We start from the raw sequence: 13,498 nt of genomic DNA, 5'->3' as shown, positions 1-13,498 counted from the left end.
TTCACCACTTTACATAAAATTTCACTTCATTTTCTACATTCTCCACTAGCAAACCTAAATCCAAGGCATGCCTGTGCCAATAATCAAAATTAAACAGTTACTCTTTACCTTTGCCACTTTCTCTCTAAAACAAACAAGATTCAGGCAATAAGTAACGAAACATATACCAGAACTTCACATTGGTAGACTTTGGACAAACTGTGTAACATTATGTTGAAGTTTAAAGGGTAGATGATGACCTAAGAATGATTACTAAAGGAAAAAAAACAAATCATGAGCATCCGAAAAGGGTGACGATAGAGTAATTAGCTGACACCAAAAACACAGAAAACAAAAAAATTGTTGACAAACAACTTAGAGTGATTTGTACAAATATTGTGTCATGACAAACAACTAAAAGAAATTTAGATTGTGTTTGAATAATGGATTTGGAAAGAAAAAGAAACATGCAAGGAAAATGGAGAAAAAAATTAGCTTATATTCATTCATTTTTTTCCTTTCCCTCCACATATCCTTACCTAAATCCTAAACCCAAACAATCTTAAAAGAAGAGGTGAGAAAAATTTTTAAACTGACAATCCTAGCAAAATATTGCATGCAAAAAACATGGCTGGAAAAACATAACAAACAAAATCTCAGCAATGGAGAACCTTTCATTATGACAAGAGATGCAACATAGTAACTTGAAGTGAAATCCAACTAACCACAAGCAGCAGAGATGCTTATGAATCTATCTCCCCATTCTCCAGAAGTTTATTATTATATTCTTAAAGCTAAGGAAAAGAAGGGTATATAGACCATAGGAATTTGACTAAAAGGTGCAAGTACAATTCAGCCCCAGGCTTGGTTTGTTGCCCTTTTAGTTCAGTTCAAATTCTCATAGTCTATAACTACCATAGAATTTCTTCTTAGAAAGTCAAAATACTCAACGCTAAATTGCATTAATTGTTTTCTAAAAGCAGATAAACTACCTACAAAAACCAGACAAAATTTACTGTGTCACCGATCTAGATCAAATTGTACCAGATTAAACATAGCTGGAAGGAAATTCTAGGGATGAGTCCATCAGGTTAAGTCAATGGATTTATGTACATTGGCAATACCTTCTATCTGAAAAGAAAAGGGAGGTAGTTTAGAAAATACCATGAAGATGACCATTTCCCTTAGCACCCGACTGTGCCTAAGATGTAGATCGTTATATACGAGGAGATCCATGCCTTCCATTTGAAGCAGGCAATGAATGTCTCTTCTTAATGTAAATGTCCTTGTCTTGCACATCTGGACTTGATCTCGGGGAGCTAGTTGCAAGAGATTTGGCTTTTGCAGATTCTGTCGCTTGCATGTAACTTGGGAGAGAATTACTACTATTACTATCTCTTGGTTCCTGATCAACATAATCAGGTCTCCATGAACCAAAAGAATTGCGTCGCTTCCCAGTTTTAGTCTCTTTAGGTAACTGTTCGAAACTGCTCCTTGTGACAAAATCATGGTTAGACCTACGTTTCTGGTTAGATGAACCTCTTTCACTTTTAGTCCTTTCAGTTTTCATTGATACCTGACTAGAAGGTGTTACCTAGAATTCAAGGACTGTCATATGGCTTCTTGGAGATGCTTCTGGTGATGACTTGTACATTTTATGACCCATCTCTGAGCCCAGCTCGATATTTACATTCGGCTGTTCCTGTAAGGAATCTACCAATTTATAACTATTTTTATTTTTACGATTAATTTCTTTCTCTCGTTCTAGCTTGTACATAAGAATTAATGTTATCTATGTACAAATTTTTTATTCAATTTTTAATCACTAGACACAGAAGTGGTGATAATAAATTAAATTTTATGTAACATTTTCTTAAGAATTGAAATGTAATTTAAATGTGTAAAACAAAAAAAAAATGTAGGGCCTATACCATCATAAAGGTTATACTCTTTGATCCAGGAATCTAAAATTTGAGTTTTGAGGGAGCAAAAACAAATGTAATTTTTTTTATCAAAAAAATTATTATAAAATTTTAATTTTGATTTATACCAACACAAGAAAAATGAATAACATTACTATTTATTGAACATTCTTTGTTAACATAATTGAGAAAAAAAATATAATTAGACACATTGCTTGTCTGCATTAACTTAATAAAATATTAACTATTACTATTATTATATCTCCATCTACTAAAGTTAACTATTTGAAAATATTGTAATCACCACTTTTTATAACATACATAAAGACACCTATGATAAACTCGACATCAAAACCTTAATGAATATCTTTCTCAATAAATATGATCAAATAACTTGTTACAAAATCATCTTTCATTTTATTACGTAGTTTAGTTTAGAAAAAAAAATATAATTGAAAATGTATGTTTTTATGAGTATAATGATAATTCGTTTCAATAAGTGGTATTAAATTTTATTAAGTTATTTTAAGAATGTCATGTTGAATTAGATAAATTTTTTATTTCTAGACAATATTTCTATTTCTAGAGAATGAACAAATAAGAATGATTGTAAAATAAGATGCACAAGCAAATTAAAATGTGATTTACAAAAAAAGAAAAGAAAAAACATAAATGACATATGAAAAGAAAAAACAAGAATAGTAACAAATAAAATAATACAAGTAATTTTAAACAATATATAAATATAAAAATTAATAATACAGATAACAAATAGAATAGATCAATATTTGATAAAATTCAATTTAAAAACTATTTAAAATTTTTGTAATGTAAATATTTTGGAGGGTGCGAGCTAATCAAATTTAAAATTATCTAGGTCATTCTATTTACACACCACTTTCCCTCTCAAGGCAAACCATTAATTAATTTATTTTTATTACAATTTTAACCTTAAGTGAAATGACTATAAAGGATAAGTTATGATACACCCCATTTGTGTATTTACCATAAAGGACAAGAATCAATATAATATAAATCATCAATTTCAAACTTGTTCCTTACATATCTTCTCTGTCAAAATCAAAATCAAAAGCCCTTCAACAAATAATCAAAAATATAATATTATTGAAGATTTTGATTGGATTCAATGAATGATGCATCTGACAATTCTCATTCGGAACAATGGAGCAATGAAAAGGTTATTTTTTTTTTTCGTCTTCGTTTTCGTTTATGAGTGGTAAATCGTTGTTCGGTTAACCAGAGGTGAATGATATATCATTGTTCGACAAACTACAATCGAACAAATTACATCTGTTCAACAGACTACAATCGAACAACTTATATCTGTTCAATAGACTACAATCGAACAAATTACATTTGTTCAACAGACTACAATCGAACAACTTACATCTGTCCAACAGACTACAATCGAACAAGTGCAATTTGTTCAGATTACTACGGTTGAACTTTTTTATTTAATTCAACTCTGTACTGCTAAACAGTTATAATTTTTTTTTTTTTTTTTTTTTTTTTTTTTTTTTTTTTTTTTTTTTTTTTTTTCAGAACAATGTTGAGCAATACCACCGACGACATCTTGATGAGTGTTTTCAGCAATGGTGTTCACCGGTGTGAATAGAGAATTGAGGGGGAGATGAATATCGTGGGTGTGGGGTGTGTGGCTGTGTAGGGGCAAAGATGGAACTTTATGTGTATATTGTTGTGGGTGAGTGTGTGAGTAAGGGTAAATATATAAATTTGTGGTGTGTGATGAGAAAAATATTTATTTTTACAAATTATTTTTGATGTACCTTTAGAAGTGGTTTGCCTTGAGAGAGAAAGTGGTGTGTAAATAGAGCCTCCCAAATTATCTTACTAATATACATAATTTTTAAACATTTTAGGAGTGCAACCGTCCCTGCCGGCATCCCCTACATGCATCCTTGCTTTGATCAACATGGTAAGTAATAAATTTTTCTTAATTTATTTATTTTCAAATTTTATTATTTATTTATTTTATTTTAATTACTTATTTATTTATTTTTGTTGTGAACTGGGTAGGACTCAAGTCTCTTTTGAAACAAACACCTAATTGAAAGTTGTAACTAGGGATAGACAAATTAACCATTAATTTCATAAATTGAATAAATTCGGCTTTCAATTAGGTTTGATTTGATTCTTGAAGGACTGCTAATATTGAGTCCAAAACTAAATAACTTGACGTGCGTGATTTGTTTTCGATTAATTCAAATCAAATCAAAAGCTTATTTTAGTGGGAGCGAAATGGGAGGTTCACTTTAGTGGAAATGAAAGTGAGGCTGCGAGGTCTGGCTTCAAAAGCAAAAACTGAGTGAAATAACGAGAATTCATATCATTTCTAAGACAAATCATGTCCATTTTTTTTTTTGCAATTATTTAATGTCACCAACAAAATAAATACTATCCTCACTAAATTAGAATATAAAAAATTACAAAAAGAGAGTATATTTTGTGCCAAAATTATTACATAGGTACAAAACACTGTGATGTGATTGTGTTTTCAAACTAATAATATTTCATAATTTGCCAATTATTATTTTTATTTCGCGGATCATGTGAGTATATAGATATTTATTATTAGACGAGTATATAGTCGATGTGGCATTTTGAAAAAACAAGATAATTACTCATATTTTGTGACTATTCATTTGAGTGTAGTGTGGGTTACATTTTCACTAAAGATATGTACACAGAATTAAAAACATATCCAAAAAATTAATGCGCGATTGAGATTCAATTTTAAAACTCAGTTCCTCTCCAATCTAATGTATACTAAAGTAGACTGTACCATCAGTCCCAGTCGTGAGGGCTATTACGAGTCCCAATTTCATAATCCATTTCGTTTATTTTTTTACATTTCAATATATAAATCATCAATAATTTAAAAAATAAATAAATTAATCTAATGGTCATAACATTTTTGTCCACCCAAACAATTTGTCCTCAGTTTTGGGTGGCAATCCATTTTCCATACATGGATCTTGGAAGAGGTTTATAAAAGGACTATCTTTCTCACATCCTTACTGTATCTAGCAAACGCTTGCAACAACTCAACTAATTATGTTAATTCTTCTTCTTTTCCGTCTAGCTCTTCCAATTCTACTATTATTTTCTTCTTCATCAAACACATAACAACAAATAGACAAACACCTCGTCCACCACCAGGTCCTCCGGGACTTCCCTTCATCGGAAACTTACACCAAATCATCCTTGACTCATCAGCATCACACAGCTACCTATACCAACTAGCTCAAGAATATGGTCCTCTCATGTCCCTTCGACTTGGCTTTGTTCCAACCCTGGTGAAACACGTCATGAAAACCCATGACCTCGCATTTTCAGGCAGACCAATCTTGCTCAGACAACAAAAGCTCTCTTACAATGGCTTAGACGTGGCGTTCTCACCTTACAACGACTTGTGGAGAGAGATGAGAAAGATCTTTGTTCATCTTTTTAGCTCCAAGAGAGTCCAATCCTTTCGGCTCATTCGCGAAGACAAGGGTTCAAGGATGGTGAAGAAAATATCCCAACTTGCGGATTCATCAAAGGTTGTTAATTTGAGTGAGGTAGTGATGTCTCTTACAAGCACATTGATTTGCAGAGTGGCATTTGGGAAAAGGTACGAGGAAAGTGAAGGGTTTGAAAGAAGTAGATTTAATGGACTTCTTAATGAAGCTCAGGCAATGATGGGAAGCTTCTTTGTTTCTGATTATTTTCCTTTGGTGGGTAGTCACTGGAATGTGTGCTAGGCTAGAGAAGAATTTCAAGGAATTGGATTTGTTCTATCAAGACCTCATTGATGATCATCTCAATCCAAAGAGGACTGAATTCATGCAAGAGGACATTCTTGACATCTTACTTCAACTGAGAAATGATCAGTTCCCTCCAATTGATCTCACTTTGGATCACATTAAAGCAGTCCTCATGGTGAGTTTGAGTTGGTGACTAACACTACTAAAATGTCCAAAACAAATTTAGTAGCCCAAATTTCAATTTGTCCTCTCTCATTATATGCTTACAAGTCCAATTTTCCACTTCTTTCAAAACCTATATAACCTATATATATATATCAATTAATTTTTGAACTTTCTTTGTAGAATATATTTGCCGGTGGAACAGACACAGGTGTAGCAGCCGTGGTTTGGGTGATGATTGCATTGATGAAAAATCCCAAAGTGATGAAGAAAGTTCATGAAAAGTAAGAAAGTTGATAGGAAAGAAATATATATATGGTGGATAAAGATGATGTTCTAAAGCTTCCTTATCTTAAATCAGTGATAAAGGAAGCAATGAGACTATACCCACCCATTCCACTTTCGCCACGACAAGCAATTGACAAGTGCATCATAGATGGGTATGAAATTCAACCCCAAACCCTAGTTTATATTAATTCGTGGGCCATTGGAAGAGACCCTGAAGCTTGGGAAGACCCAGAAGAGTTTTTGCCAGAGAAAATCTTGGATTGTGATATTGATTTTAGAGGACAGGATTTTCAGCTAATTCCATTCCGAGCTGGCCGATGAGGCTGTCCTGGGATCAATCTAGGAATTGCACCAGTGGAGCTTGCACTTGCCAATCTTCTCTACTCATTTGGTTGGGAACTACCAGATGGGATGAAGAAAGAAGATACTGATGATACCAATGTGATGCCTGGTGTTACAATGCATAGGCACTAATATGCAAGACAGGGTCATTTGTGATTCAATATAATAGGAAGGAATATCATGTCGGCCAGGAATTTTTTTATCTCAAAAATCAATTTCCGTCTATTTCAATTCACTCATAGTTGTTGAATTATAAGAGAATATTTAAATATGAAAATTTTAACACATGCTTAAATAATTATAAATCAATTAAAATAATGGGAAAAAAATATTGAGATTGAGAATCAGAGGGAACCAGTGGTGTTGGCCTATTGTAAAATTCAATTGTAATTGTTGAAACTAATAAGAAATATGCCAACTAGTATTCAACTAAATGCTATTTGGTGGCCAAAATGGAAGGCTCAATTCACTGTGAGATCACATTGAAAAAGAGATTCTTACATATTTTTCATTAAAAATGGTCTATCAAAATTATGTGGGGTCAGTCATGTACCTATAAATCATCTTAATGGCCATTTTTTAAAAAATGATGTGGCCTAAATTCAGTCAGGTTATTTTGTATCAAATTATATATATATATATATATATATATATTTGTTAGGATATCATTATTTTAAGAAAAATATTTTTCATACAGAAATTTTGACAAGAATGACAAGTCACCTTAATAGATCTTTTGCTTTAAAATGATAAAATCAAGATTTGTCACATTATGCTATTTTGAGTGTATGTATATATATTTTGTATATCACTACTTTTATTTTTAAAAAAATGTTTGAGACCTCTAAAAAGTCTCTCCTAATTTGATTCACAATGATATGGTATGCTATTTATCTAACTTATTTGTCCCAAACTCCAAATTATTGTAAGTGAATTTAAAAATAAAATTATATGCATATTTTTTTTATTTGTAATACAATTTCACTCTGTAATTATTTATATTTTCTTATTCTAAGTGTTATTCTTATAGTTGTAGAAAAATCCATTTCATGATAATTTCACTCAATTTTTTTGGTACTAAAATTTGTTTTATAATGACCATTTAAAAAAAATTAAATTAAATTAATGTGGAAACACAATTCGAATTGTTTTAGATAAGCTATGACCCGACCCACCGATATCTATAACTTTTAACTGACGGACCTCAACTTTATGAGCTTAGTTTGAAGTTTCACCGAACCTCTCATCTTAACGGTTCGTTCAAATCGATGGACTGTTGGGCTTTTAATTGCAACTGATGCGTGGATGGGTTAGAACCAAAATATCAGTGGACTTGGGCCCTGCCGGCCCAACTTCGTCCATAGTTATCTTCCTGGCCTCACAAGAAGGATATATTAGAAAATCCAAACATGTTTATATTTAAAAAAAATAATAATAATAAAAAGTCAAAAAAATAGAAATGAACTAAATAAACTAATTTGTTAGCATTGTTTTTTTACAATAATGCTAGATGATTACTTTTTTTTATTATTTATTATTATCATAGATGTTCAAATTGTGTTAATATAATATATCTCATCATTCATATTTATTTTCAGTGTTAACACGTGAAATAGTGAGTAAAATATTGTAATTCTTAATATTATTATGCTTTTTTGGAGGTCTTATTTTAGTTAATAAGCTAAGGATGCTTTAGTTACACAGAGTAGTTCTTAGGCATTAGGCAAAGAGCATTTCTCTTATGCCTTGTAAGACCAGGCTTGATATTAGTATCAATATCTTCAATTGTCATCCCAGCAGGTAATCCCCAATCAAATGAGTAAAGAAGATTGGCAAGTGCAAGCTCTACTATTGCAAATCCCAGATTGATCCTAGGATGCTCTTCGACCAGATCCAAATGGAATTAGTCCACAATTTAGTCCTCTAAAATCAGTATCACAATCCAAAAATCTCCCAGGCAAATATTCTTCTGAGTTTTTCCAAACTTCAGGGTCCCTTCCAATGGCCCATGAATTAATATAAACCGGGGTTCTGGGTTGAATTTCATACCCATCTATGATGCACTTGTCAATTGTTTGTCGTGGAAAGAGCGGAAATGGTGGGTACAGTCTCATTGCCTCCTTTATCACCGTCTTCAAATAAGGAAGCTTTTAAATATCATCTTTGTCCACCATATCTTTCTTTCCAATCGACTTTCTTACTTCTTGAACTTTCTCCATCATGGCTTTTTCATCAGCGCAGTCATCACCCAAACCACGGTGGCTGCACTTGTGTCAGGTCCACCTGTGAAAATATTCTACAAGGTAAAAATATTATTATTAATTTTCTGGGGGGTTTTGAAAGGAGTAGAAATTTGGAGTTCTAAGCAATGTTTAGTTCAAAATGAGATTCCACTAACAGAATTTAGTGGTGCTTTTAGTCTACAACCACATGAACAAGAAATTATATGTAGATTTTTTTAGTCACTACCTCATTATGAGCACTGCTTTAATATGATTCAAAGTCAGATCAATTGGACTGAACTGATCCTTTCTCAGTTGAAGTAAGATGCCAAGGATGTCCTCTTGCATGAATTCAGTCCTCTTTGGATTGAGATGATCATCAATGAATTCTTGATAGAACAAATCCAATTCCTTAAAATTCTTCTCAACCCTAGCATTCATTCCAGTGACTACATCAACCCAACCCATCAAAGGAAAATAGTTAGAAACAAAGAAGCTTCCCATCATTGCCTGAGCTTCATTAAGAAAAAAAAATAATGTTACAAATTTCAGTTATTTTAATTTGCCTGAGCTTCATTAAAAAAAAAAAAAATTTATTGTGTAAATTTATTTAAAAGTAATGTTACAAATACTAAAATTTTTTTTAAAAAATGTTAAAAATTCTAAAAAAATTGGACAAATTATCCACATGTCCTCTTTGAAAGAAGTATACTCTATTTAGTCCCATATTTTTTTTTGTGTAAACTCAAAAGTCCCAAGGCTAATGAGTTATTTCCCACAGTAGTCATAGCAACGAATAGCATGCGCTTTTCTCTCCCACAGATGCATTGCATGTCCTTTTTCTAGGAAACTTTCTGTAACGACCCAGAACTGTATACGATGATTACCAGTAATTAATTATGTGTTAGTATGATTTAATTGAAGATTATCTGTTGAACTTAGAAAATACCTGTTGAGATTACGACTTCGGGACTGAAATTGATGGCCGTAATGGGTTCGGAAAATGAAATTGAACACGCCTATGTGATACCGGGAATTTTTAGAACCATTTGGGAAAATAAATTGAGGACTGAATTTCGTCTGAATCGTTAAGCCTTGTTTGGCTCATGTTTATGGCACAATTCTATTTTTATGGTATATATATATATATATAGATAAGGATGTTGACCATGTTTTGACTCAAAACAAAAGAAAAGAAAATATCTAAGAGAGAGAGAGAGAGTGAATTCGTGGAAGAGAGAAACCAAGGGGAAGAAGATAGAAGAAAAGGGGAAATCAAGCTTAAATCTTCCTCAATTAAGGAATCAAGGTAAGGATCTTCTCTAATTTCCTGAAATAAGGTTGATACATCAATGATCTCGTGTTAAATAAGAGGATTGAAAGGGGAAATATGTTTAATTTGAGCATGCATGGCATGAATAGATGATTTATGGTTATATTTGTCATATTTTGAGGAAAAACCTCCATGGATTTAAGAATGAAGCTTTTATGCTCAAGTTTATGATTTTCTATTTTACTCCAGGATTTGATCTTCTATTGTTCCATATGGGTTTTGATTTGAAGTTTTGATGTTGATTTAAGATGGGTTTTAAGTGTTTTGGATCTTGGATTTCATAAATGTGGAAAGTGATTTTGTAAAGAGGAGAATGAAGCTTGGAAGAAGAACCAGAAATTCAGATTTTGCTCTGTACGCTCGAGCGGAGGGAAGCCCGCTCGAGCGGTGAAAACAGCCTCCCAGCAGTTTTGGGACTTTTTACAGTACGCTCGAGCGGCCAAAGTGGCGCTCGAGCGGGAAGGCCTTTTTCAAGAAAATTTTGGAGAAGTTGCAGACTTGATTTTAACATGTTAATTGCATCATTTATCATCTTATAAACATGAAATGAGTATGAATCAAAGTAAAGAAAGATTAGAATGAACATGAAATGAAGTAAAGGAAAGAATGAAGTGCATGAGTTACAGGATTTAATGTTAATGTGTATTGAGAAATGTACGATATGTTGATAATTGCAGGTCAAGAGGCGAAGACCGTGCAACCGGTTTTGGAAACCCACTGTGAGTAACATTTCTGTAAAGATATGTTATTATGAACTATGTTTTAAATGTATTACGTTATGCTATGCTTTGAAATGAGAATGTTTTCCGTGAACGAATGTCCTGATTTGCGAATCTAGTATGGCATCCATAGATAGTTGGGTCATGGGGGCGGGAACATGCAGGCCCATGCGTCATGAGTCATGGGGAACGGCATGGAAGGACAAGCCCATGACTAGTTACGAGATCTCGTAGACTGTTGACTGATAGACTGTTATGAAAGGTTCTGTGGAGTATGCCATTACGTATGTTCTTATGATGACTGATGACTGATATATGTTTATGATTGATTTATTGTGGATTTATGAAAATGTCGGACTTCGTTCACTAACCTCTTTACTGTTATGTTACTTGCTGAGCTCTAGCTCATTGTTTGTAATTATGTATTATAGGTGAGCATTCTGGAAGTCAAGCCTAGGCGGAGTCCGAGCCGAGCCGAGCCGCCGTTTTGAAGCCTACCCGGTGTTTTGGTGCCTCCGAGTTGGGGCTAGGCCTAGGAAGGCCGTTGGGAAGCTTAGTTTTGGTTGTGCATATGGCGTGAGCGTATGTTTTGTACATGAATTTTGATTATATGTGATGTAATGTAATGGGTAAATTAACATTTTTGGCATGTAATGTATGTTCATATAAATGCACAGCTCTTTGGACTATTAGTGGTTATTGTTTTCGCTTCCGCGAGCCCCTTTTATTTATGTTTTGTATAGCAAGGCCTGTGGTAATCTAGGATTACTGGCTGGTCTCGTTGCCAAACTTCTAGGGGCGAGTTTGGGGCGTGACACTTTCTCTCTTTATTAAAGTACTATCTGGATTCTAGTTTTCTCTTCTTTCAAGAAAGGTTATGTGTGAAGTTTTGTACTATAATTATGCATGTGGTGGTGGTGCCAGAGTGATTTCATTCGAAGGAGAGAGGATGGCGAAGTGTCACCGGAATTCTTCTCTCTCTTTTTCTGCTTTACACTCATTGATGACCGGCAATCGGCGACCATCATTAATTGTGATTCACCGACAACCATCAACTACCGACTCCTAGTTTCCCCCGACGACGAAGGTGATGAGTTTCTAGCAATGTTCTTCACATAGATTTGCTCAGATTTGGCCAAGATCACAAGACAACTCACTAGAATATTCAAATTTAGAGCAGATATAAGTAAATCGACATCAGATCTGGCTAAATCTAAATAAAAAATAGTTGTCAGAGTCCCATCTCTCTATGTTTGCCTCTCTCCTTTGATCTATTAGTTTTTACTCTTTTTTTCTATTACACACTTCTCTCTTCCTGTTTTAATAGAGAAAATTTTTAAATTCTGAACAAAAACGGTGAAAATTGTAAAATTTTACAATTTTGAAGATACCTTTATACTTTTCTCTATGGCTGTCGCCTTTTTTTTTTCTTTATTAAAACAACAAAAAAAGTTTAGCAAATATTGACAAACTAAAAATTTACAAACTCTTAGAAACTTTTGATTTGAGATCTCCACCACTGCCGTGACGTGAAATTGTGTTTTGATAAACAAGCAAATTGATAATTTTTGTAGTTTTAAAACTATAAATTTATGCTGCTTGATGAGCAATTAATTCAAAATTTAAATTTTTATAAATTTGCGAATTGAAAATTATGTACTCTAAAAGAGTTTTTTTATTTTTTTATTTTCTTCATGTTTTGTGATGCTGGAGAGCATATGATTAAATTTTGTTATGTTTTCACTCTAGTTTCTTTATTTTTTCTTCTATTTTTTTTCTCCCTAATGATGTTCTGGACATTTTGGTGAATCTCCGACGATATTCTTGATGTCCAACGACAGACATTCTGGTGACTTCCGGTAACGTTCAGAATACTCTAGCGATACTCCGAGAACTTTCCGACGCTGTTGAACATTATAGCAAGTCTCTGATTGTCAGACGAAAATTCGACGATAGTCTGACGATAATAGGACATGATAGCGTCTTTAAATTTAGTAACAATTAAAAATATATAAAACTAATTGCAACAAATAATTTATTTTGAAATTAGATGGATTTTAAACCGTTGAAATAAGACCTCTGGTTAGTGCTCCAAAAATTACAAAATCATTTAGATATGGTGTGCGTCAAGATGAACATTGCCATTTGGGCCCAAATCATGTGACTCTCTTCCATGAGTTTTAACCATTCGGGTTCGAACTGATTAGAGCTTCTCACAGCCAAGACATCACAAGCTTCAATCTCCGCTCCAAAGTGAAATGTAGTCGGAACGTTTTCATCATTGGTGGATATGTCGTTGAACTTAATCTTGAAGAGCTTAAACCTGATTTTTGATTCAAATGGGATCCATTTGGGTTTAGCAGTGAGTGAAGTCCTCTGGTGTTGTGCGATCGTCTTCACCACTCGTGCGCTTTGACACTGGTACAGGACCCAAAAAGCACAACGCAGGCACTGAAGAAGACTCTGGGGATGCTGAGTTTGGAGGCAAGAGGGCCGAGCCAATATGGTGCGAAATTGTAAATTACCTAATGGGGAGACAAATCTGAGAGAATTTGAGACATGGGCTGTTGGAGTTGATCATAGGAAAAGGCCTTCACGAGGTACTTGACTTCATGGTGGGGAAGTTCGAGTGTGGATTTTGCGTTTTGGGGGAGTTGGACTTTGGATATCACTAAATTGATGAAAGGGGATAGATTTGGAGGCAATTTGGGTAGTCTGTGGATGTTTTTAGGAGTGGATACGA

At 33.5% G+C, this 13,498-nt stretch overlaps 2 pseudogenes; one reads left to right on the top strand and one right to left on the bottom strand.

Moving 5' to 3' along the window:
* Positions 1-3,468: 3,468 nt before the first annotated feature.
* On the top strand, positions 3,469-6,613 carry LOC114262717 (6,7,8-trihydroxycoumarin synthase-like; annotated as a pseudogene).
* Positions 6,614-8,352: 1,739 nt separating this feature from the next.
* LOC114262718 (5-OH-xanthotoxin synthase pseudogene) lies at positions 8,353-9,207 on the bottom strand (annotated as a pseudogene).
* Positions 9,208-13,498: the final 4,291 nt, after the last annotated feature.

This window comes from Camellia sinensis, chromosome 13 (assembly GCF_055761805.1).
Source record: "Camellia sinensis isolate YWXY chromosome 13, ASM5576180v1, whole genome shotgun sequence".
Classification (NCBI taxonomy): domain Eukaryota; kingdom Viridiplantae; phylum Streptophyta; class Magnoliopsida; order Ericales; family Theaceae; genus Camellia; species Camellia sinensis.
Note: the sequence above shows the minus strand (reverse complement) of the source record. Positions and strands in the feature narration are given on the sequence as shown.